Genomic DNA, 22,432 nt, shown 5'->3' on the forward strand with positions numbered 1-22,432 from the left:
ATATATTAATCTCTGCAGGCTCACCTAGTTTGGCAGCCTAACTGCTCAGAAGATGATTACAGTGATTCAACTGCACCACAATACAAATAAAGATATCTGCATAAAGTGGGCTGCAAAGTACTAAAAATTAAGACCTAATTAAGTTATACATTTGTGCATCATTGCCCTCTCTATTAAAGTCTGGAAAATTGAAGGCAACATGCTATTATACATCATGTGCTATTATTCATGTAAGTGCCTAAATTACAGAGTTTGGGAGATACTAGTTATGTGCTTATTAAAAAGCCATTTAATCCATCATATAATACACAGACTTCTTTCAAGATTGAAACAGGAAACATGAAAGCAGCATCTGAATAACAAGTCTCAATCAGGAATCATTTCTGCTGCCATAACAACAGTTTTTCACTCCAGATTTTGGTTTCCCCTCCCACACTGAGCCACAGCAGGGGCTGGAAGAGAGCATTTCTGAAGTTGAATTCATGCTCTTCACATCTACCTTTTTTTTAAAAGAAAAAAAAAAGCATGCTGACTACAAACTGTGACAAGAGTTCAAAACTCAAAGCTGTGTAAAACTGATGATACAAAACAAAATAGAACAAAGCTAAAGGACTCAAATAAATCAAGTTTAGTCTGAATGTTCAGACCAGAGGCTCTTCAGGGTAACGGATAGGTAAACATTCGCACTGGACAGAGTAGTGGCACAGGACCAGGTACTTTAGAAGCAGAGTACATCCTCAGATGTGCAAAAACCAGTTAGACATGGGGATACAATCACGCTAGCCTTCCCAGCAGATGCACTGGAAGCTTTGGCTCAGCTTGCACATACACAAATGAGAATTCCAAGCAGCTGTCAATCACATAGCCCTTAATGAAGCCCTGCTGACGTTTCACACCCAGCTATAGCTTTTTTGTTTTTCTTTCTTATCCTTTTCATCTCGTGCCTAACTGATTACAAGCTTGGCTAGCACTGGAATTTGTTCAGCTTCACAGTACGCGGGGTAGGAGATGGACACCAAAGAGGGGCTCCTGCTCTGCACAGCCACTGGCAACTGCCGTCAGCTCCCAGCCAGGGGGGCAGTGTCACCCCACCCCACCTCTAGCACGGGAGAGGGACCAGGGACTGAGGCAAGAGCCCAAAGGGCACTCCAGGGCAGCTGACCTCTGGCCCTGTGGAATCAGCTGCTCTTCAGTAAAGTCCTTCCCACCCCATGAACACTACCTCCCAAAAACCAACTTCAGGGTTTTATCAGCTTAGCATTTCAGAAGCCATTTAACACCAGATATAGCTTTCTACACACTCTTTGCTTTCTCCCTCAAAGGATTTCACAGACCATCAGGGAGACAGAAGAAAATTTCCTCTCAGAATCTGCAGTATTTTAAAAACATACATACATATATATATATAAAACACACTAAAATATTTAAAAGAATTCTTAAACTGCAGTTTGTTTCATATGAAGTGATTTATGTATATCACAGAAACCACAGCTGTTAAGTTAAAACAGTGTCTGATATTCCATATTTCATCTCATCATTATTCCTTCAGCAGTAATTCACAGTAACCACACTGTATCTTAACTCTTGATAAGAATTTCTGAAGTACTAATTTATACAAGTTCTACTTGAGGCAGCTATTACCGTCTGCACATCAGAGGCAGATAAACCACAGCTGCCACACTACTGCATGACACTGGAGTCAAATAAGCAACATCCTTCCCAAGTTGCTTTTCTAACCCCTAAACATGCATGTCCTCAGAAACACCAAGCAGAATGGTGTCCTCCTCCACAACCAAGCATGCCACACACTACATTTATAATGGTAAGATACACCACCAAGTTACAGCCTGACTGGCCTCAGTGAGATACACGTTACTTCGACTTCTCCACATATGCTTACCACTTGCACTCAATGGTGTGGGCTAAAGCACTTGAAAAATAGCATAAATCTAAAACTACATACTACATTTAGCATGAATGGCATCTTTGAAGGTTTCCAAGTCAAACTTCTTTTGGATTCAATAACCAGCTCTTGGAAGAGTTAACCGCAGCACCTTTCTTATGTCATTGCAACTGGCATGGCCATGCCTTCAGCTAATCCCCAAACTTTCACTTTATAACCTCTCTCAGCTTCTCTGCTGTAAATATTCAGCAGGTAAAATTAAAAAAAAATAGAAAAATCAATAAAAATAATAATAAAAAAGAACTTTTATATTAAGGAAAAGAAAGAGCTTGGAACAGAGTATCTTAACATTAATGCTTTTAAAGAGCTGAACAGGAAATTCATGAAAAGCAATCCTTAGCCACAACCATTTTGTGGTTTTCATTTAAATGTACTGCTGTATGAACTTCAACCAAATTTCTTACTGCACATACCTCAGGGTATCAGGTAACTTTCAGGAAAGTCATCGCCTCTTTTTACTTAAGAACACCCAAAAACTTAAACTTTCAAGAAAGTCTAGTCATTTCAACTTAAAGAGCCCCACTCAGTACCAGGGAACACTTTTCCAACCTCTCACACTGCAAACAAGCTGGTGGGCTTTCCCCTCCTTGCCAGCCAAAAGATCCCTGATGGGAGAAAAGGATGATGAAACATCTAAGCAGCATCAGTCAGTGTCTAGACAGCTCTTTTCTATGCAACTCTTTCTGGTTTCCATACCATGGTAAGGCCATATTGATAAAGGGTTTTGAAGGCAACTAAAGGCACTCCTAAAAAACAGAATGCCTCAGCAATGGGAGTTCAGGAGCCCAATGCAACTGGATGTGTCTGCAAATCCTGCCAGGAGCATAATGCCTGCTATTAAACTGGGTATCCTGACATGGCAAAGGGGAAATGCTCCCGAGCACATGCTATTCAAAGCCTGCGTCAGGTCAGGCTGCCAGGCTGCTAAATCTTGCATAAGTTTTTAAACAACCTGTTGGGTAGTCTTTCAAAAGAAACAGTCTGGCACTGACTCAAGGTCATTTATGAAGTCTTTTCTTGTCTTAGCCATCTCTAACAAAAGAAGAGCTGAGCTGCAAGTGAATGATCAACCAGCCAGATGCATTTCCCTCGTGCCAATTCCTGGATGTCACATGAACCCTAGAGATGCATCTACCACGCTAGTTATCATCTACATGACTGAACTTGCAGCTGGCACTTGTAACACCCATGCCAATAACTGAGGTGGAGAAATCTCTCTAGGGGCTAAGGAAAACGATGCCTTAGTGACACCTACACCTCAAATCTATGACTCAGTAAGAAACAGATACATTATCTATTGTACTATCAACTGCACAACATTACTCAAGCCACCTCCCTCCACTTTCCCCCCAAAATGCACCAGCACACTTACCAAGTACTTAATATATGCAGGAATTCTTACATAAACTAGACACTGGAGCACGTCTTAAATCCCCCAGCACTACCGACATAGACAGATCCTTTCACGATTAAGCACAACGTGGTTACGTAGGGAACTGAAGGCAGGCACCTTCCTGGCACCATTCAACAGCACCCATACTTCATTTTCATGTCTTGCAACATGGTTGCCTTAACAACATAAATTATCTTATTGGTCATTAGATACTATTTTTCTATGTAATGTGAAAGCTATTCCACAATAAAGTGCTTTTCTAAATGTATTTTCCCCAAACAATGCTAAAAACACTACTTAAGTTAGGTATTTTGCTATGACCACAGGGTTAGAAAGAAAATGAAGATAACAGAAACCTTACAGTTTTTATTTTTTTTCCAAAACAAATACATCAGAACTCATCAGCCACATTGAACTTTCCCATCCATCTGAACTTGGAGGAAAAAAAATACAGCAAGAAAGCTTTTATTCATCTTATTCTGTATTTCTGGTCACACAGTGACACAAGAATTGCTACCACAGGCTGCACATGGAAGAGGGAGGTGTTCTGTCCTGACTGCAGTTAAAGGGTACATCTGTACCGAAAATCCTCAAACACCACTGCAAGTTTACGTTTTCCTTGGCAGGAAGCAAAACTCAGAGTGAGAGAAGTTTATGGTCTGACCCACCAAAGCAGACTGGAATAGACCCACATGACACAAGTACTTACACCTCCTTTTTGCTCTGTGCCACAGCTCCCCTGCCTCAGCCCTCCTTTAATCATGTACAAAAACCATTAGTAAACTTCCATTGCTGTGCTCCTGCCTTCCACACAAAGCCATGCTCTTCCTGAATGCTGCTCTTCATCAAATCCACTGCAGTCAGCTTTGAGCTGTATTCTTGCTATAAAAACATACTACTTGTCAAAAGCTAACATTTTCATCTGAAGAACATCCTGACCTCAGTATTTCACTAGTCTAGTTCAGTCTCCAGTTTCTCCTCAGACAAGTAGTTTCTCTTGGTTCTTGGATATATATCAATTTTAAAGAAGCACCAGCTGAACCGTTAGGACTAATAGCACACATGTGAAAAACAATATCCTGAAACTATAAAGGCAACACTGTCTGTCAGAAAAAGTATCAAAAAAATGCTCCAGCTTGGCTGCTCCTTAGATGCTGTCAGCCTGAAGCCAAACCAGCTTAGAGCCAGAGACTTCAAGCAAAAGTGAAGCTGTCTCTGGCTTGTGCTCTTCAAGATGCAAAAGACCCAGTGTCAAGACGTTGCAGTATCTGCGAAGGGAAAAGGCATAAATTCTTAGAACAAAGTGACAGGCCTTTCAAACATCACTCAGGCCCCACTTGGATCACAGGGAAGTACTTCAGCCCATCTATCCCATTAGCATCAGCAGGCCAAAACAGAAGTTCTGCAGGCATCGAAGTAGTGTTTAAAACACAAAAGCAAAGACAAAGAATCAGACACTGCTAAGCAAAACCCACAAAATATTTTTCTAGCAGGTAAAAATATTTTTCCAGAACATCAAAGTCCCTGTTGTAACTTAGTAGCTTCATCCCAAGCCATTCAGATCCAAAGGTCTTTGAGGATCCTGGAAACATCTTTTACGGAATTAACCATACACAATGTCATATTTAATTTCTGGTCATAAGCAATCCAAAGTTACTACTCCTGCTCACAGTCTTACTTTACTCACCCCAGTTCCAACAGGTTACTTAGAGACAGATACCATACACCATTAACAAAGGTGGCAAAAGCCTTCCTTTAGAGAATAAGAACATACTTCTATGCTGTTCTTTTGAGTTTAACACAGAGCTTACCACTTGAATAAAAGGTTCACCAATGACTATATATATAATCTCACATTGATGACATTAAGATTTTAAATACCATAGAGTATTTAGGGAGGCCATCCCTCATCGTTGTTCTAATATTGTCCCTGTCTACTTTACAGAGCCATCTTCATTTGCTATGCAGGTCTGCAAGGAACAAGAACAGACACTACATGGATCATGACTCCCTGTCTTTATGGGATGGAGATGGAATAGGCATCTCCTAACTTACCTACCATGAACTAGGGAAGGGTGGTAGCAAGAAAATCTTAACTGTTCCTAGGCCTGCTCACCCTTCCCTAGCACTATGTTCCAAGATGCAATCACTTACCCACAGTAGTGCTATACTGACATTAAAAAAAAATCAGGGAGGGAGATGGTGTTTGGCATTTTAAAGACAACTATGAAACACAAACGAAGCCCCAAACTAGGAAGGGCAGGGGGGACAGACATGGACTTTAGGTTAAGCACAACCTATGAATTATATTCAGGTAACAATAGCATCTAATAAACAGAAATTTACTATGCAGCCTTGTGTATTTAACATACTGTTATGTATGCAGTAAAGACCTTGCCAAAGCCTTTTCAGCAAGCACAGAAAAATCAAAATTCTGCTGATGCTTTCTTAATCCACCTCCTGGTAAGATCTGAGAGACCAAATCGCAAGCTTCACCCAGAGCCTGGGAAACTACACAGCCAGCATCAGTCCAGGAAATACAGAGCACTTGTCCCCTTTCCCAGGCAGAGCAAGCCAGTCCAGTCATCCTTAGAGCCAGTTCCAAAGACAACTAGCAAAGTTTCATTTCGATTAGCTTTTCAAGACCCATGAGCACAAAGAGGAGTACTGTATGAATTCACAGAGAAGAAGCATGCTAAGAAAAATGGAAAACTGCTGTGGAGTTGGAAGGGAAACTGGGAAAGACCAAAGAAAATGAGAGCCAAGAAATCCCAGAAACCCAATAATCTCCCCATAAAATGCTGAGTACTACCTGAGGCAAAGCCAATGCACGCATTCAGAATAAGGAGCCTTATGCTGAGTTGGGCTTAAAATTATCATTCTCGTTATCAAAAAGACTCATTTCTTCCTAGACAAGACTTCTACACTACACCGTATCATGGCTGGATACATCTAGAGGTCTACAATATCTCATTTAATACCATCAAGATTAACACATCTTTTGCACATTCCTAATACTTCCGATTGCTAAAGTTTTTGTGGCAATACCACCATCACTAGTCTTCCCCAGCCTACAGGGATCCTTTTCTGTTATTTCCCCTTTAGCCACACCATCAAGAGCTTTGTAACTCTAATGACCCACTCCTCTAGTTTAGCATTTCCCACTTCACGCCATAAGAAATGTTTTATTAAAGAGCAGATAAAGTCAATATATTTATCCTAACTCATATTTTAAGGTGAGAGTGGGGAAGAAAAAAAAAATCAAAAAAACAAATCAAACAAAATGGTAAAATGACCATTTACTCTAGCACAGCCTGCCTAGGGATATATTTATGCTGCACTTTGTCCCATCATCCATCCATAGTTTTAATTACTCTTTCCTTTAATAAGTTTTAAAACTTTACATATCAAAAGACTGCATTTCTGTAAACACACAATACTGCTTCAAACACATCAGGCCTGCTGCCATTTAGGAAAATAAATGGCTTATGCACATGTTCATATTCTATTAAAATCAAAACCAAGAAATATGCAAAGAATGGAAATACAATACTTCATTGCCCAGGGCAGAAGTTTAAAATCTGTTCAAAAACAACCTGAAAAAAACCTAAATCAACAAACACACAAAACTACCCAAATGCCCATGAAGTTCTTTCATTACAAACAGGGATGATGTATATGTTGAGAATATGCAATATATTTAATCATCCAAGAAAATAAAAGCTTTTTCTACAGCTTCTGGTTCGCTTATTCCAAGAACTAGCAGTCTGCTGAGAAACAGAAATTCAAAGTTTGTGCTTTCCCTCCCAACACAAAAAAAAACCCAAGAAAATCCACATTTTCCTTAACAAAATATACTTGTTAATTTCACTTCTTCACACAATACCTGATCCAGAGCAGTGGCATTTCTATCTCCAACACCCACCAATACGGGGCATTAGCCAAGCAACTAACTGCAGGGAAGCACGACTGTGCCACAAGCCTTGGGAGGAAGTGCCAAGCCATTCCATAACAGGGAAGGGACATATGAGACCTTCCAGCTCAGCTGGCGTCACACAGTGCTCTTCCTCAGCAACCCTGCACAGCTGTCCCCAGCTACACAAGTGTATGTTTGTACAAAGGGTCACTGACAGGAAATTCAGCCACTAAATTTAAGGCAGTTCAGGTCTCTGAGAACATGAGAATGAATTCAGCAGAGTAAAGCTCTACTAGTTATATATTCCAAGTCAGTGCTCTGTATGCTGAAGGCTTCCACATACATGCCAGTCTTAAGGGCAGTCAGTCAGAAATGCACATAAAATCTCAAGTATTATTCTCACTACACATGCTGGGATGCCCAGGCAATGTGTAAAAGCCTTCTCATAACTGCTCAGAAGCATAGCATATATGTGATTAAACACCAATAGAGTTTCTTAATGATAATACCACAATCCCAAATCTGGTGGCTGGCCACAGCCTACAGAAAGAGAAGAGCAATTAGTGACACACACAAAACAAGGATGCATGCTAAAGGATTTGTTTCCTCTGAAGAAAAAGACGGAGGGACCTAAATGATAATGATTACCAGTGAATATTAAGACAGGAAGATCCCTTCTGATAAAAGCAACCTGGAAGAGTCTGGTATACTATCATCACTTCTAGCTCCTGTAAAAAAAAAAAAAAAGACTAGTGGCTTTTGTACCACCAAATGGCCCTACTCGGAAAAGGAAAATGGTAATTATTCCTCATTAAAAAAACTCTTGTTTTCAGGGGGGAGGCAGAGAATCAACAACTGGAAACACCCTGCTTCTCACCTTTCTTTTTAAGGCATTTTGGGACAATAATGCTTTTGATTCAGAAGGGGCATCAGAGGCCCATGGAAGCAAACAAGGTGCACACTGACAAGCCCCAAAGGCCTGGCATCCTAGCTGAAACATGCCTAACACAGGTTTCACCAGGACACTTTTTACTGCCCTTGTGACACAGGCCAGCAGTCAATCATCATCTCACAGGAGTAAAATCCAAAATGTGCCGCTTGCCCGAACAGTGGCAACCAGAGGCTTCCTCCGGCAGCATGACCATTATTAACATGCAACCTGCATTCAGAGTTTTCAGTGCAAAAAAGTAATACAGCTAAAGATATTCACATCTCACGATTAGTATTTTGGGGGACTGTCACACTGCCTGGCCTTTGTGCCTCTTTTGCTAGGTTCCTCAGATGTAAAGCCAGCCTTGGTCTCACCTGATGGAGGACACCTCCACACCAAAGAGGACAGCAGGACTTCATCTGCAAAGCTGAGGAGCAGGTCTGACATCACACACTAGCTACCTCATGATAGCATGAAGCACTATAACAGACATGGCTGAGAGCACAGACCTCAGCTGGCCACTTTTAAGCCCATTTCTGCACCACTTCTGCAAGTTTCCTGGTCCCCATAAGACTTTATTATTATTATAGGTCACACCTCTGAGCAGCCTAACACTGAGGAACTGAGGAACTTTTCCTCACAGATAGCTCGAGCACAGAGGCAGAACAGAGCATCTACCTACACAACTTCATTTAGGATGCACGAAAAAGAAGTCAAGACAAGACTTACTGTTCTCCCTTTTCTCCTATAGTGGCCTGTGATTCACTTCTGAAGACAAAACTTCTCATTTCTAATATACATTAAATGTTTATGCTTGCTGACATCTCATCAGCATGCCATTTCTTAACTTTAAAACATCCAACTTTAAAACATCTAACTAAAAAAAAACAAAACACAAACCATTCTAAGATTATAAATAGTTTGCACTTTACCTTTGGTTTTAAGAAAAAGCTTGTATTAAACAGACTTTTTTTTTGTTACACCATGAAATATCACTAAGCATGTAAAAGTCTCCTAAAATTTCTCCTGTTCAGAAGCAAGAAAGCAAGTTTCCTGATCTTGGGTCTTAAAATGAGCAACTTTTCTACAATAACAGTTCAATTTCTGAAGCTATCTCTGGTGCTTCTTAACAGCGCTACTGTTAAGACTTACCAACTGAGTTGCCTTTTTTCTTTCTTTAAATACCTGCTCCTACTATTTTTGTTTAAATAATAACCCACACTGTTACTTCACTGTAGTGCTCTGCCTCTGTCAATCTTCAGTAGCCACCAATCTGCTTCAGTTGCATTACTCTCACCTTGCAAAACTGAGAGGTTCTCTGCAACTGAAGGGCCTTTAGAGAAACAGTTTTGCTTTAAGCATTTATTGAGCTCTTGCTAGTAATGCTTTCTAGTTACAGCTGATAACTACGAAAACATCCATTTCAAGAGCACCAATAATTTTGCTACCATTTTCTTTATGGTGCGCAGATACCTTCTATCTCTGCCTCCAGCAGATCAAAGCATTCATGTGTGCACTGCTCTGCTTGCAAGAAAAGGTTCTTTCACCCACAGTTTTGAGAGGAAGAAACATGGCATACCTATGAGCTCAACACAACTCTGGAAAACACTAGTTTTTAATCATCTGTTTTTACCAACCAGCTGTGGCCATTTGACAAGCTTAGCACAGGGTGTCTCAAGACCTTTTAAAGCTTCCTGTTGCACTGTGAAAGCATTTGAGTTAACTTATGCTTTTGAATTAGAAATTATAAGAGTTACACACACTACTATATTAGGAATGGCCAAGAAAATGCAAAGGAACATAGCTTGTGTGTGAAACTCCAAGACTCAGACTTCAACTTCTGTGAAACAAAATATGTTTATTTCCAAATTAGGTACTTTTAAAGTATTTCAAGACAAACTCAGGTCTGTCCTTAAAACAGACAAGGGGAGAAAAGAAAGAAGCCTAGAAAACATTAAGTGGGTTTATGTTGTACTTAGTACAGAGCATGCCTCCCCACTGCTTCATGGGGTTTTATTTCAAGGTTAGTGCCTAATCCCATGCCAGTGATTTAGGCTTATTTTACTACTGCGTTTTACAGCCCATTTCATCATCTAACTCCTCTGAGTAATTAAAATTCTGCTTCATCTATTTCTGTTCTAGCTCCTGCCTCCACCTGAACCCTTTAGCAAGCGCCTTTCCTGAGCCAGCCTTTAGGAGCATCAGTATCTTCATTCTGGAATCACACGGTATGTGCGTCACTCTTTAGAGCATCTCCTCTGTTTTTAAAAATCTACACAAATACAGCTTAATCCTCTACCATGATGAATCTAGAATTTCAGCACCTCCTTTCAAGCTCACCTTCTGCAAAGACGCTTCACATCATGCCACAGCAGCACGCTGCATATACCCATGCCAAAAATATTTGTTCACATTTTCAGTTCAAAGAGCAACCCCAAAAGGGGGAAGAAAGCCCAGTTCACTGCGTTGAATGCTGGCTGCCTGAAGAAGCTCTCAAGCATTCACAGTAAGCAGCAGGAAAAGCTTGGGACATGCTAAAACCACATGCCAAGCAAAGACATCCTACAAGAGCCCAATGCTGCTCTGCAACCAGTACTGACTCCATTTAGTTTGCAAGAACTAACGATACTAGTGCAAACATCAGCATCCTGTGAATCTTCCATCCATGTACAGAGCAAAAGCAATACAGGCAGCAGGAACTAAAGCTCAAGACTAGTACGGTATGAAGCTGGATCAGTCACCTGGCATCTCCTGTATCAGCTCCACACTGTCCACTCCTGTTTTTATTGCCGGCATGTTGTGTGGCTTAGCAGTCTTATTTTAAACCTTGGCACACATGTTACTTAAATAATCCACATATTTAAAACATCCTCAAGACTTACAGAGATGAACCTTATCAGCTTTCTGGGAGTAATAGGATTTATCAGGCCAAAAATTAAGGGGTTATAAACTCAAAATTTCTGATTTACAGCAGAAGTTCTTTATTTCTTAATTTAAGACCTAGTGCAAACTAGAATACCGTCAGTCAGATCGAGTGCTATTTTTTCCAGCTCTATATTTACACTTGAGGGATTATGCAGAAGCACAGAGCAGGAGCAGAGAAGCCAGCCAAATGCCTTGACATTAACCTTTTGGGAGAGTTCAGAGAAGTTTGGATTATCAGTCTTCAAACAGGTTTTCAAAGTGATACAGATCTGGACACCCATGACAACTCAACGAAACTTCGTAAGATAAGGTTTTACCTTGCACTTGCACAAAAACTTGTACAAGCATTGCAGGGAAGGCAGGTTTCTATTCTGCTGTGGAAGGAGATGCAGTAGAAGAATTTCAGCCTCACCCATGTAAAATCAGCTATTTATTCTGGATAAATCCCACAACATGCTTTCCACCCAGCTAGCACTCCTACCTGCTGGGTTAGCAGCAGTTGACCAAAGCACTGTGCTGCAGAATGGCAAGCGGCCAGCTGCCAACTCCTGTGCCTCTTCCTGTGCCACATCTCCCAGTGTCACCAGAGCCACTGCTACCCAAAGAACACTTCTATACAATCCTTACCATCAAAGGTTTGTAGCAAATTTACGGCACCACAATAACAACATGCTGTGAGGCTGAAAAGACATTTCCCAGGGACCACATATGCAGTTTCCCCAACAAAAGCATCATCTTCATCTCATTAGAACACATCTATATTGGTTTTCAAGAAAGACTTACTTGGTCCCTAAATGCTCATATGCCTCTACCTGTCAGCTTCCTGTATTTTGGCATATATAGGACCAGTATGTTTACTCAAGTTTAAATCCACACTTGTATGAAAGGGAAACATATAGGATATTTTACTGAAAAAGTTTAGTCATGGCAAGAATTGACAAAAAAATGCAGTTAGCTGAATGCTGACGTAACAGCATGCAAAGATTATAAAAATAAGGTTAAAACACATTTATATAGTCAAGTATGGCTTGTTAGCAGGTCTTGCATGTGCTTAAATGCTTAAACAGCACGTTTAAAGCCAACGCTGCTTTGTCACCAAGTTATTTCAATATCCTTGGGTAGTCAGCAGCCTACAAATTCATCTAGCAGTAAGTCCAACCTCAAACATTGCTGAGAAGCAAACAACTGAAAACTTCTTCTTTATTCAAATACACAGATGTTGTCACTTTCCTTGTGTTTGGTAATCTTAAGCTAACAAACTTCAAACTCCTCAAAAAAAAAACCCCAAACAACCCAATCTTATTTGCCTGAATAGATGCAGCTTTTCATATACAGGTGTTAGGTTAAACCACTCCCTTTACTGACAGTTTTCACCTTGTGTCACTGTTTCCATGAAGTGTGGTGGGGAAAAAACAGGGCAGAGGGGAGGAAGGCAACCAGAAGCCCACAAAGAAATAGTTATTTCCCAAGCAGATTAATTCCCCCTATCTTTCAGATTCAAGTGAAATTACCTTCATAACGTTTCCCTTAACCTATCCAAATAAGTATACACTGGTAAACACCAGCATATGCAGGTCTCTGCAGTATGGCAGAGCTGTAGAAAGAAGACAAAGGAGATGAAGTTGGGACGAAGGCTAGTGCTATGGTATGATCCCTCTACAAGCACTGGATTGCCTTTTCCAAGCCACACCAGCTCCACATCACCCCTCTTCCTTCCCAGAAATCAGGCACCCACTCCATCATTGCAGCACTGGACTCATTTGTCCTAGCTAAAGGGCTTCTCCCCAGACATTTCAAGACATTAAAACAGACCTCTAACATTGCTGATACAGCAACACAGACTTTACCTGTTGTCTGGTCCTACATTTTCTTGTGTCAGAGGAAAACAGCTCTATACACCCAGGAAAAACAGCCATTTAAACTTTCAAAAGGGAAGAAAAACAGCAAGAAACTTTTGCATAAATAGCTTTCATTCCTTTGGAATACTTTACATCATTCTATTAAAGGGAGTTACCAAAATGTAACTGTCTTGATACTTTTACCCTTGTGGCTCTTTCTGCTGACCAGCATCTCCACAGAGATACAGAGAGAATACATACAGCACCAGCCATTTCACAGGCAACAGAAGTGTCCCGTGAGAGAACTGCTGGCACATCCTGCTGTGCTGCTTCACCTGGGTGCCTGGTCCAGACACACCACGTGCTCCTCAAACAGCACTCTTCACACCCAGGTTGGTGTCAGGGAATCAATCATATGGAGATCCTGCCTCTCCTGCTCACATCTCATTGGCATCCTGTGTGCCTTGAACAAAGTCATCCCACAATGCTGGAGGTTTCTCTGATACCATGTTTATCACAAACACCTGGGTTCCCTGCTGTACTTGCTACCAAATGAATCTTTCTGTAAGTTCACAGATTGCGCCCTATATGCGTGTATCTTCAACACATTTAAACTACCTAACTAAACTATCTTTCCACTATGCTGCACTTAAATCCCAATTTAAACCAGCAAGCACCAAATTCTCCATGTGAGAGCAACCCTCTTCCTTATTTCTCTTCCTTGCAATTACCTTTCATCATTCATGCTAGTTCTCTGCTCACCTTCCTCTATAGCTGCACAATTCAAAACCTTGCTAAGAAACATCCCCTCCTAACAATAATCCACTTTGCAAGTAGAATCAACAAGGCAACAAAAGCAATGAATTAGTTGTCATATTTACCCAAAGTCTGCTTATAGTTCCTTATAATGAAATTACATATTAAATACATAGGATGGTTTACTGTCAAACTCATTTGCTCAATCAGGCAGCTGGCCAGTAAACAGCTTGCAGCATCTCCCTCCAGCCCATCTGAGAAATTATACTTGTGAGGCTTCCGATAAAGGCTTAACTCATTTGTACCAGTATTATTCACACCAAATTACTGTCATTAATAACTGTTTTGAGGGCTTTCTACCCCAAGAACACTGCAAAGGAATTACATATTTCTACAACAGCAACAAAATATGTAAACTTTATGGTAGTTTCTTCTGTTCAAATAAGTTAATTCATAAAGGTAGGGAACATTTAGTGCCTGCCAGCTTCCTTCCCTCTGGAATCTGTCCTTTATAAACAATAATTATACCAGGAAACCTGCCTCCATAACCAGCTAACAAACACTTGAAAGAAGCAGTTCTGACTAAGAGTTCTACACATTTTAGCACCAATATCAAACCCAAGGGGTATTTTAAAGCACATATTCTGCACTTGAATTCTGCAGTAGTGGCTTAGAAATGTCGCTTTCAGTGCCTTTGAAAATTAAACGGCACTTGCATTAAAGAAACAAAAACCCCAAAACAACAACAAAAAACAAACAAAAAAAACCCCACAACAACCCACAACTTCAACAAAAGATTTAAACACACTATAAAACTGCTTAAAAGCCTATCATAGCAAAGCATATCTTGTGCTTCCAGGAGGGTATTCCCAAGGGCAGGCAAAGCTGATGGGACATATTACCTGGGATGCAATATAATCCAGCAAGAAACACGAAGGAAAGACAAAGATTTCTGTTAGACTTCTACAGAAGAAAAGGACAACCAAACGGTAAGAACCAGATGACCAAATCAGAGGGTATGACTCTATTTTGGTGTAGCTCCGGGAGGACACCACCGAGACTTCAGCAGAGGTTTTTAAATTGTGAAGTCAGAAAGATTAAACTGTCAAATATAAGTCTGCCAGGAGTTTGCTTAAAGTACTTTTCAGCAGCAGCACCATTCGTATGTTAAAACAAATGAGAATTACAGACACTGGCTATCTAGTATTGAGACCAGAAGAAAAAATTACATATTTTATTTTGCAGCAAGCCTTCCTCTGTCACATATTATTTTTCTTAATGCATTATTACTCAAGTTAGTTTACATTCTGAATATCCTAGAGTAAACCACATCTGACTTCATGCATCCCACTTCATTCATCAGATCAGTGTTCAGTACCAAATGCAGAACACACTACTGACAAAGGCAGAACTCTGCATCTAGTTAATCATCCTAATTGTTATGCAGACCATTTTAAAAAGGCACTAATCAGTGCACAGATGCAAAGTTTGTTCAGCAGTAAAAATCACCATCTAAACGCTTACCCAAACACATAGCACATTCTCAGGGGAGACGGAAGCTCAGCACATTTTAGTTAAAAAAAGAAAACGGATTTGATGGTAGGAGATATAATTTAAAGGTTCACCTCAGATCTTAAGCTAAATCAAGTTTGATCTTTTTAAAGCATAAAACCCCACCACACAAGGTCTACTCATCATCTTGCAGGTGATGGAGGCCAGTGACCCACTGTCTTTGTTAGGGCAGACCCCTACATTAATTTCCAGTCACCTCACTGGGGGAGCTACCATTAAACCCTTGGCCATCAGCTTAAGCAATCACAACCAAGACCTCTATGATGAGGCAGATCTAAGATAAACCAGCATCCATTAGCAATCCCAGGGCACCTTCTGCAATGCTTCAGTCAAATTCTTTTGCCAGAGCTCTGCAACCACCTACTTGAAACATCCTTTGCAGAAGGTGAATAGAAAATGGCTGCTGCAGAAGAGTCAGCAGTCTGTACAGAGAGAAACCTTCTCCAAGTTCCTCAGAGGTACACCCATTAATTCTGACATATCTTCCAAAAAGATTTCAACCAAGTTCCATAAGAAAAACTACAGGCTTCTTAAGGAAACTAAGCACATTCATGTGAGACCAGGAAAGGGGAATAAGCAGTGAGTGAAGGAAGTCTGCTGATAATAAAAAAAAAGATGTATTGTGGTAGCAAGACCAAGATGTGAGGAATTCCAGACAATCATGGGAGTCTGAGTTAACAACACTGCAGAGGAAAGCTAATGCAAGTAAACACAAGAAATATAAGAGGATGTGCATGGGAAACACACAACAGTGGCTACATGTAACAAAGGGATTCCAAACTGACCATACTCCTGAGCAACATCTTGACATTAAAATTTCACAGATTCATGAAATTAACTCACTGGCAGTCAAAAAGCAAGTCAAACATTACAAAACCTTAAGAAAGAAAACAAAACATGGTTATGCCATTGTATAGGCCCAAAGTTCACCTACATATTGAAAACTGTATACAGCTCTGATCTTCCTGTTCTAAGAGGACACACAGAACCAAAACAGGCTCCTGGAAAAGGACGCTCATGGTCAGGAATGCCTTCCACACAAAGAATATGTAAGTAGGCAACTCTTCAGGCAGGTCAAAAGCCAGCTTGCTGAGCAAGACAGAGGCCCACAAAATCATGACTGGCGTAACATAGAATCATTAACCATCTCTACCACAGAAGAGCTAAGAGGCACCTGCCTGACCAATATGACAGAGCTACAAAGACGATGGACAGGGGTGGAGCAGTTGATGTCATCTACCTGGACTTGTGCAAAGCGCTCGACACTGTCCCACATGACATCCTTGTCTCTAAATTGGAGAGACATCAATTTGATAGGTGGACCACTCGGTGGATAAAGAACTAGCTGGATGGCTGCACTCAAAGAGTTGTGGTCAATGGTTCAGTGTCCGGCTGGAGACCAGTAACGAGTGGTGTCCCTCAGGGATCGGTGTCAGGATCGGTCTTGTTCAACATCCTTGTCGCTGACATGGACAGTGGGATTGAGTGTGCCCTCAGCAAGTTTGCTGATGACACCAAGCTGTGTGGTTCTGTTGATACACTAGAGGGAAGGAATGCCATCCAGAGGGACCTTGACACGTTTGTGAGGTGGGCTGATGCCAACCTCATGAAGTTTAATCATGACAAGTGCAAGGTCCTACACCTGGGTCAGAGCAATCCCAGGCACAGCTACAGGTTGGGTAAAAAGGAAATTCAGAGCAACCCTGCAGAGAAGGACTTGGGGGTGTTGGTCAATGAGAAAATGAACATGAGCCAGCTTCAGTGTGCGCTTGCAGCCCAGAAAGCCAACTGTATCCTGGGCTGCATCAAAAGGAGCGTGACCAGCAGGTCGAAGGAGGTGATCCTGCCCCTCTACTCTGCTCTTGTGAGACCTCACTTGGAGTATTGTGTGCAGTTCTTGTGTCCTCAGCATAAAAAGGACATGGAACTGTTGGAACAAGTACAGAGGAGGGCCACGAGTATGATCAGGGGACTGGAGCACCTCCCATATGAAGACAGGCTGAGAAAGTTGGGGCTGTTCAGCCTGGAGAAGAGAAGGCTGCGTGGAGACCTCATAGCAGCCTTCCAGTATCTGAAGGGAGCCTACAGGGATGCTGAGGAGGGACTCTTCATTAGGGACTGTAGTGATAGGACAAGGGGTAAGGGGTTAAAACTTAAACAGCAGAGGTTTAGACTGGATATAAGGAAGAAATTCTTTACTGTTAGGGTGGTGAGGTACTGGAATGGGTTGCCCAGGGAGGCTGTGAATGCTCCATCCCTGGCAGTGTTCAAGGCCAGGTTGGATGGAGCCTTGGGTGATACGGTTTAGTGTGAGACGTCCCTGCCCATGGCAGGGGGGCTGGAACTAGATCATCTTGAGGTCCTTTCCAACCCTAACTATTCTATAACTCTATGAAGAAAGCCAGCTGAGAACAAGCAGAAGGAAGGAATTCTTTACACAGCCAGAACCAGACCCACAAACAAGCAGCATTCCTGGACAAAGGCTGTAGAGGCTGCAATGAGGTCCCAGAGGGCTGTAGGCAAGTCTAGACAAGCATATGGAACTGAAAGCCATTAAATGTTTCAAAATACAGAAAGGCTGCACCCAACTCTGGCAACCCCAAGCTGAGAACAGCCAAAGGCTCAGAGACCATCTATAGAGGAGGTTTTGAACAAGATCACCCTGTTCTTATTTTTCTCTGGGCATCTGCTCACAAGGAGAAGAAAAGAAAATAAACTAACAAAACAACAGTTGCAGAGAACAACACATCACAAAGGGAGCAGGCTGAAGGAGAAGGATTAAAAAAACCCAAGAAACTAAAGCAGGACACCACACAGAGCATCCCAACAGCACCCTCTGCTCCTTAAAGCTCTGGGGACTGCAGTGACAAATTCTCTGCCCAGATCCTTAATGAGACAAGGAAAGAGAAATAGGCATAGAGGTTCTGGGACCTTGCTCATCAAGTCTGGAGCTCATCAGCACATGGAGCTGCAGCCAGCTCAGAGGCAGGAGGAAGCTGGCAAGAAGATCCCATTTCTTTCTTAAGGTGGCAGATAGGAAAGCTATAAATTAAGAAAACATCCATAAGCTCACAAAGAGGCTTTGGAGGAGCCAACAAAGGAACTGGCAGCCTCATGAACTAGATGTACATAGCCCAAGGTCTCCTTTTAACTGCAGAAGGGATGCTAGTCACAGAGTCAATGAAGCACATCATAACTGCACCCATTTTCAACTCTCCTCAATTAATTTTCTTACATTTGATTTCAGCTGGCAATAAGCCTAAAGTGTAAGTCAGCCTGCAAGAGCTCCTCATGCCTCCTGATAGCACAGGGCACCCACTTTCAGACACAGCGCAAGGAAATAATGCAGAAGCACTCAAAGGCATCTTTGAGGTGCTCCTTGGAGGTAAAACTAACCACTATATGGCTTGCTCGAGTACTGTGCAGTACACTCCGCTAGAGAGAGACTAGTTTGGTCCATCACAGCTCCTCTTTCATTTCTATACTTACTACATCTCTCAGAAGTGGTCAGGTACCATTAATAGTCACAGGACCCATTATATAGCATCTGCAGCTGGTCATATTCCATACTGCACATGCAGTACTTTTAAGACCAACTACATGTTTCCGTTTCAGTTCAACTACTGCAGCCACCACACTAGGTAACTCACCTATTCTGTGCAACAGTAAACAACACAAACCCCATGCACCACTAGTTCAACTAGGCTTGTTTTCATACATGCTTTAAACTTCATTTATTCCAGTCCTCCAGCCACAGCATAGCTTGGAGCACTGATCTCAGTTCACATCATTTAGGTCTGCTACCCCCAAAACCTCCTTTTTTGTGAGGGTTTATAAATTACTTCAATGGCAGGAAAAAAGGTTTTCTGTAGTTCACTTTTTAACCTGAAGGATAATAAGCTCAAGTTGCTCACACACATGAACTTACATTCTCCTTTTGCACATTTCTGACTTAAAGGAATTTCCACACCATTAGATGTGACTGCAAGCTAACACTTATTTTGGAGGAAGGGAAGACATGTCAACTAACTCGCAAAACATTTCAGAAAGTGGCCACTAAGCACTTCACAAAACTTTCTAAGCAGCAATGCCAATTGTAAAGCAAGCATTTTATTTTTTCTGCAAGATTTCAAAAACAAGAAACACTGGCACAAAAAAAATCTATTTTCAGTTAACTTGAGCACATAGAAAAGCTCTTCCTGTGTCATCAAGCCTCATCTCCTACTGCCACAGCCAGGCATATGAAACAAACTTCTTCAGTATATCTTCAAAAGCCAGTTAAGAGGGCTTGCTCCCACTTCTCCCATTTGAAGGTTTTTCTAGAACCACACTCTTTAGGGAAGGAACTGTCTAAATTCCAGCTTAAGTTTATTCATGCCAGTTTATATCCATTTGTTCTTTTGCCAACAGTGTTCTACCCTTTCTAGTGTTTAGATCCCTGCTGTATTTGCAGATTGCAATCATATTCCCTCTCAGGCCTCATCTGCTAGGCTAAACAAGCCAGGCTTTCCTCACCTCCTCTAGGAAACTTAGCATTTCTGTTCCCAGTCCCTCTTTGCGCCTTGTCCCACCTGCAGCACAGGGGAGAGGACACGTGCCTGGCAAACCCCAGGAGTTCACACCCACCCCACCACCCCTCCTGCCACTGTCCTGGCCTAACACACTCCATCATTGCCTTTACTTTCTCCACAGCAGCAGACAGCAGCAGCTTGGTCAGTGACAAGCTAATGTACCCAGCACATCTGCTCTGCTGTTCCTAACAGCGGAGCTCCCTGCTCACAGGAAACAAAGGCAAGACCTTGTCTTCTACTAGCAAGGGATGCACATATGGTATGGTTTGTTTTCAGCACAAATTATTTGTTCAAGTATGACTGCACAACCTAAGTCAGAGCTTCCAAAAAGCACAGATCTGCTATCCTACAGAGATGTACGCAGTTGATTACTCACTATTTCCTACCATCCACCAGGATTCCTTTCAGTTTCTCACAGCCTCTGCTAAAAAAAATAAAATATAAAGAAATTGCTACAGTAGGCAATCTCAAGCACTCAAATTCCTCCCTAACCAGCTCCTGAAGTCACCACTCTCTTCAGCTCAAGCACAGCAGTAGCCCGCTCTAGGCTCCTCAGGCATTTCCTAAGGAAGCCACCATTCCTCCTGACGAAGGGCACAGCAGAGTCCACCCAGTGCTCCACCAAAAACCAGTTTTGTCACTGGTTCTCAATATAGCTGCAGCACAGAAAATCAGAAACAGAACAAAAGAAATAACCCCAGTTTCCAAGTCATGCATTCCCTTGCCTAGAAAACAATTCCCTCACTGCTGTACTCTATTGCTTACATGCCTCTTTTCCCTGGAATGGTACATTCACTCCTGCTACTTCGGAGCCAAGAACCTTCCTTCTCATTACAACCAAGTCATGTATCCTTCATAACACATGATAAAACTATTCTGCCTCCTGCACAGTCCTCTCCAAAACTCAGTTTCCCTTAAGTGGCCCAAACCCCCAAAAATACAAGCCAGAAAATATTCCATCAAACACTCATCACTGTAAAGCAAGCACAAAAAAACCCCACACTCAGCTTAGCTGTTCCAGACAAGGAAATTAATCAGCCAAGATTTTGTCCCAAGGTCACAGTAAGAGGATGTCTCTCCCTTTAAGTGCTAGGACATCTGCACACTTATTTTAACCAAATGTAATCATGCAGGCAGAAAATAGTTTTAAACCTGAGGCAGACAACTCATTCAGGCTTTCAGAAAGTACTAGATCATGAGATGGCAGGATGATGACATGTCAAATCTACAATGAAACAAGAAGCACACTGATGAGACGGAGGACACAGCAAGACTGCAGCATCTCAGCAGCGACCGGAACACCTCAGCTTCTGGGGCAGTACAGCAGGCCTTTGGGGAAGCTTGCTGCTTCAGATACTGAAACCTATTTCAGGTACTGTTATCCCACACTGCTTATGGCAGATACTCTTATCCTGTATGACTACTAACAACATCCACAACACACAAAGCCTACCAGGCCAGCACCAGTGCAGGGTTGGATTTTTTAATCATTATTTTAGCTATTTTGTGTTTAAAGCATAGATCTGCATTTATCCTCCCTAGCAAGCCGGAGCCCAGCCAAGAATTATAAACCACCACGAACTAGCAAGCAAAGCAATGAAGGACAAACGCAAACCATTACACTTCCCATTTTCTCAGCCTGAATTAATTCTCTTTCTAGCCTCAACAGCTTCATTGCTGTCACGGGACTCAGGCGAATTCCTGGGAACTTCAAGTGGAATTAAACGGGGTTCATGCTTTGTTCAGAGAGCTGTATTTTTGCACACTCGCGTTTTCAACCCTGCCTGCAATCCTCAAGTACGGCTGAATCACAGCGCTCAACTCTAATAGAATCACAGGAAAAAGGAAAAAAGCTGTTTCTACAGGAGCTTTTGACACTTCAGATGCTTTTTCACCAAACAACTCCCTCGCCCTGCAGCAGAACAATACCCGCCGCCGTCCCTACGCGTCAGAAAGCCCCCGCTCTCACCGGGGCTGCAGCCAGCTCCCTGCAGCAGCGGCCCCAGCACCGCAATACAGCGGGGGAAAGCAGGCAGCGCGAGCGGGGCGGTGATGGGAGCCGGCAGCCGCAGCAGCCTCAGCCCCGCACGCCTGCGGCCGGGATGCGCCGCAGCCGCCCCGGGCCTGGGCAGCTGGACCCTCCCCGGCCTGCTCGCAGCGGTTACGGGCCGGCCGGAGCGGCGGCACCGCGGGGAACGGCGCACCGGGACCTTTCCGCAAGACAAGCTGCGCTGCCCTTCGCTTACCTCCGTCCCGGCCTGCCGCGGTGCGTACCTGCCCGCCGCGCCGCTCCGCACTGCGCCGCTAGTCCCGGAGGCGCCCGTAGCCCGCAGCGGGATGCAGCCAACCTTCCGGAAACGCTTCCCAGCCCGCTGCGCTTACCCAGGAAACGATTCCGGCCGCCACCGCCCCTCCTCTCCCTCCGCCTTGGCCCCCGCCCAGAGCCGCGGCCCGCAGGGGGGCTGTGCTCCGCGGCGCCATGTTGCGTGCCGGCCACCGGGCGGGGGGCGGCCGGGGCCTCCGCTACTGCCGGGCCAATCCCCGGGCCGCGGCCCGTGTCCCCTCAG

At 42.8% G+C, this 22,432-nt stretch overlaps 1 protein-coding gene across 7 annotated transcripts in view; it reads right to left on the reverse strand.

Annotated features, from left to right (window-relative positions):
* The window catches only part of APBB2 (amyloid beta precursor protein binding family B member 2), a 184,884-nt gene extending 162,655 nt beyond the window's left edge, over positions 1–22,229 (reverse strand). For all 7 annotated transcript variants that reach the window (XM_034064728.1, XM_034064731.1, XM_034064727.1 and 4 more), the window contains exon 1: positions 22,112–22,229. The gene's annotated coding sequence lies outside the window, so the exon portion shown is untranslated. The remainder of the gene's footprint in view (positions 1–22,111) is intronic.
* Between the last annotated feature and the right edge of the window lie 203 nt (positions 22,230–22,432).

This window comes from Melopsittacus undulatus, chromosome 7, assembly GCF_012275295.1.
Source record: "Melopsittacus undulatus isolate bMelUnd1 chromosome 7, bMelUnd1.mat.Z, whole genome shotgun sequence".
Classification (NCBI taxonomy): Eukaryota; Metazoa; Chordata; class Aves; order Psittaciformes; family Psittaculidae; genus Melopsittacus; species Melopsittacus undulatus.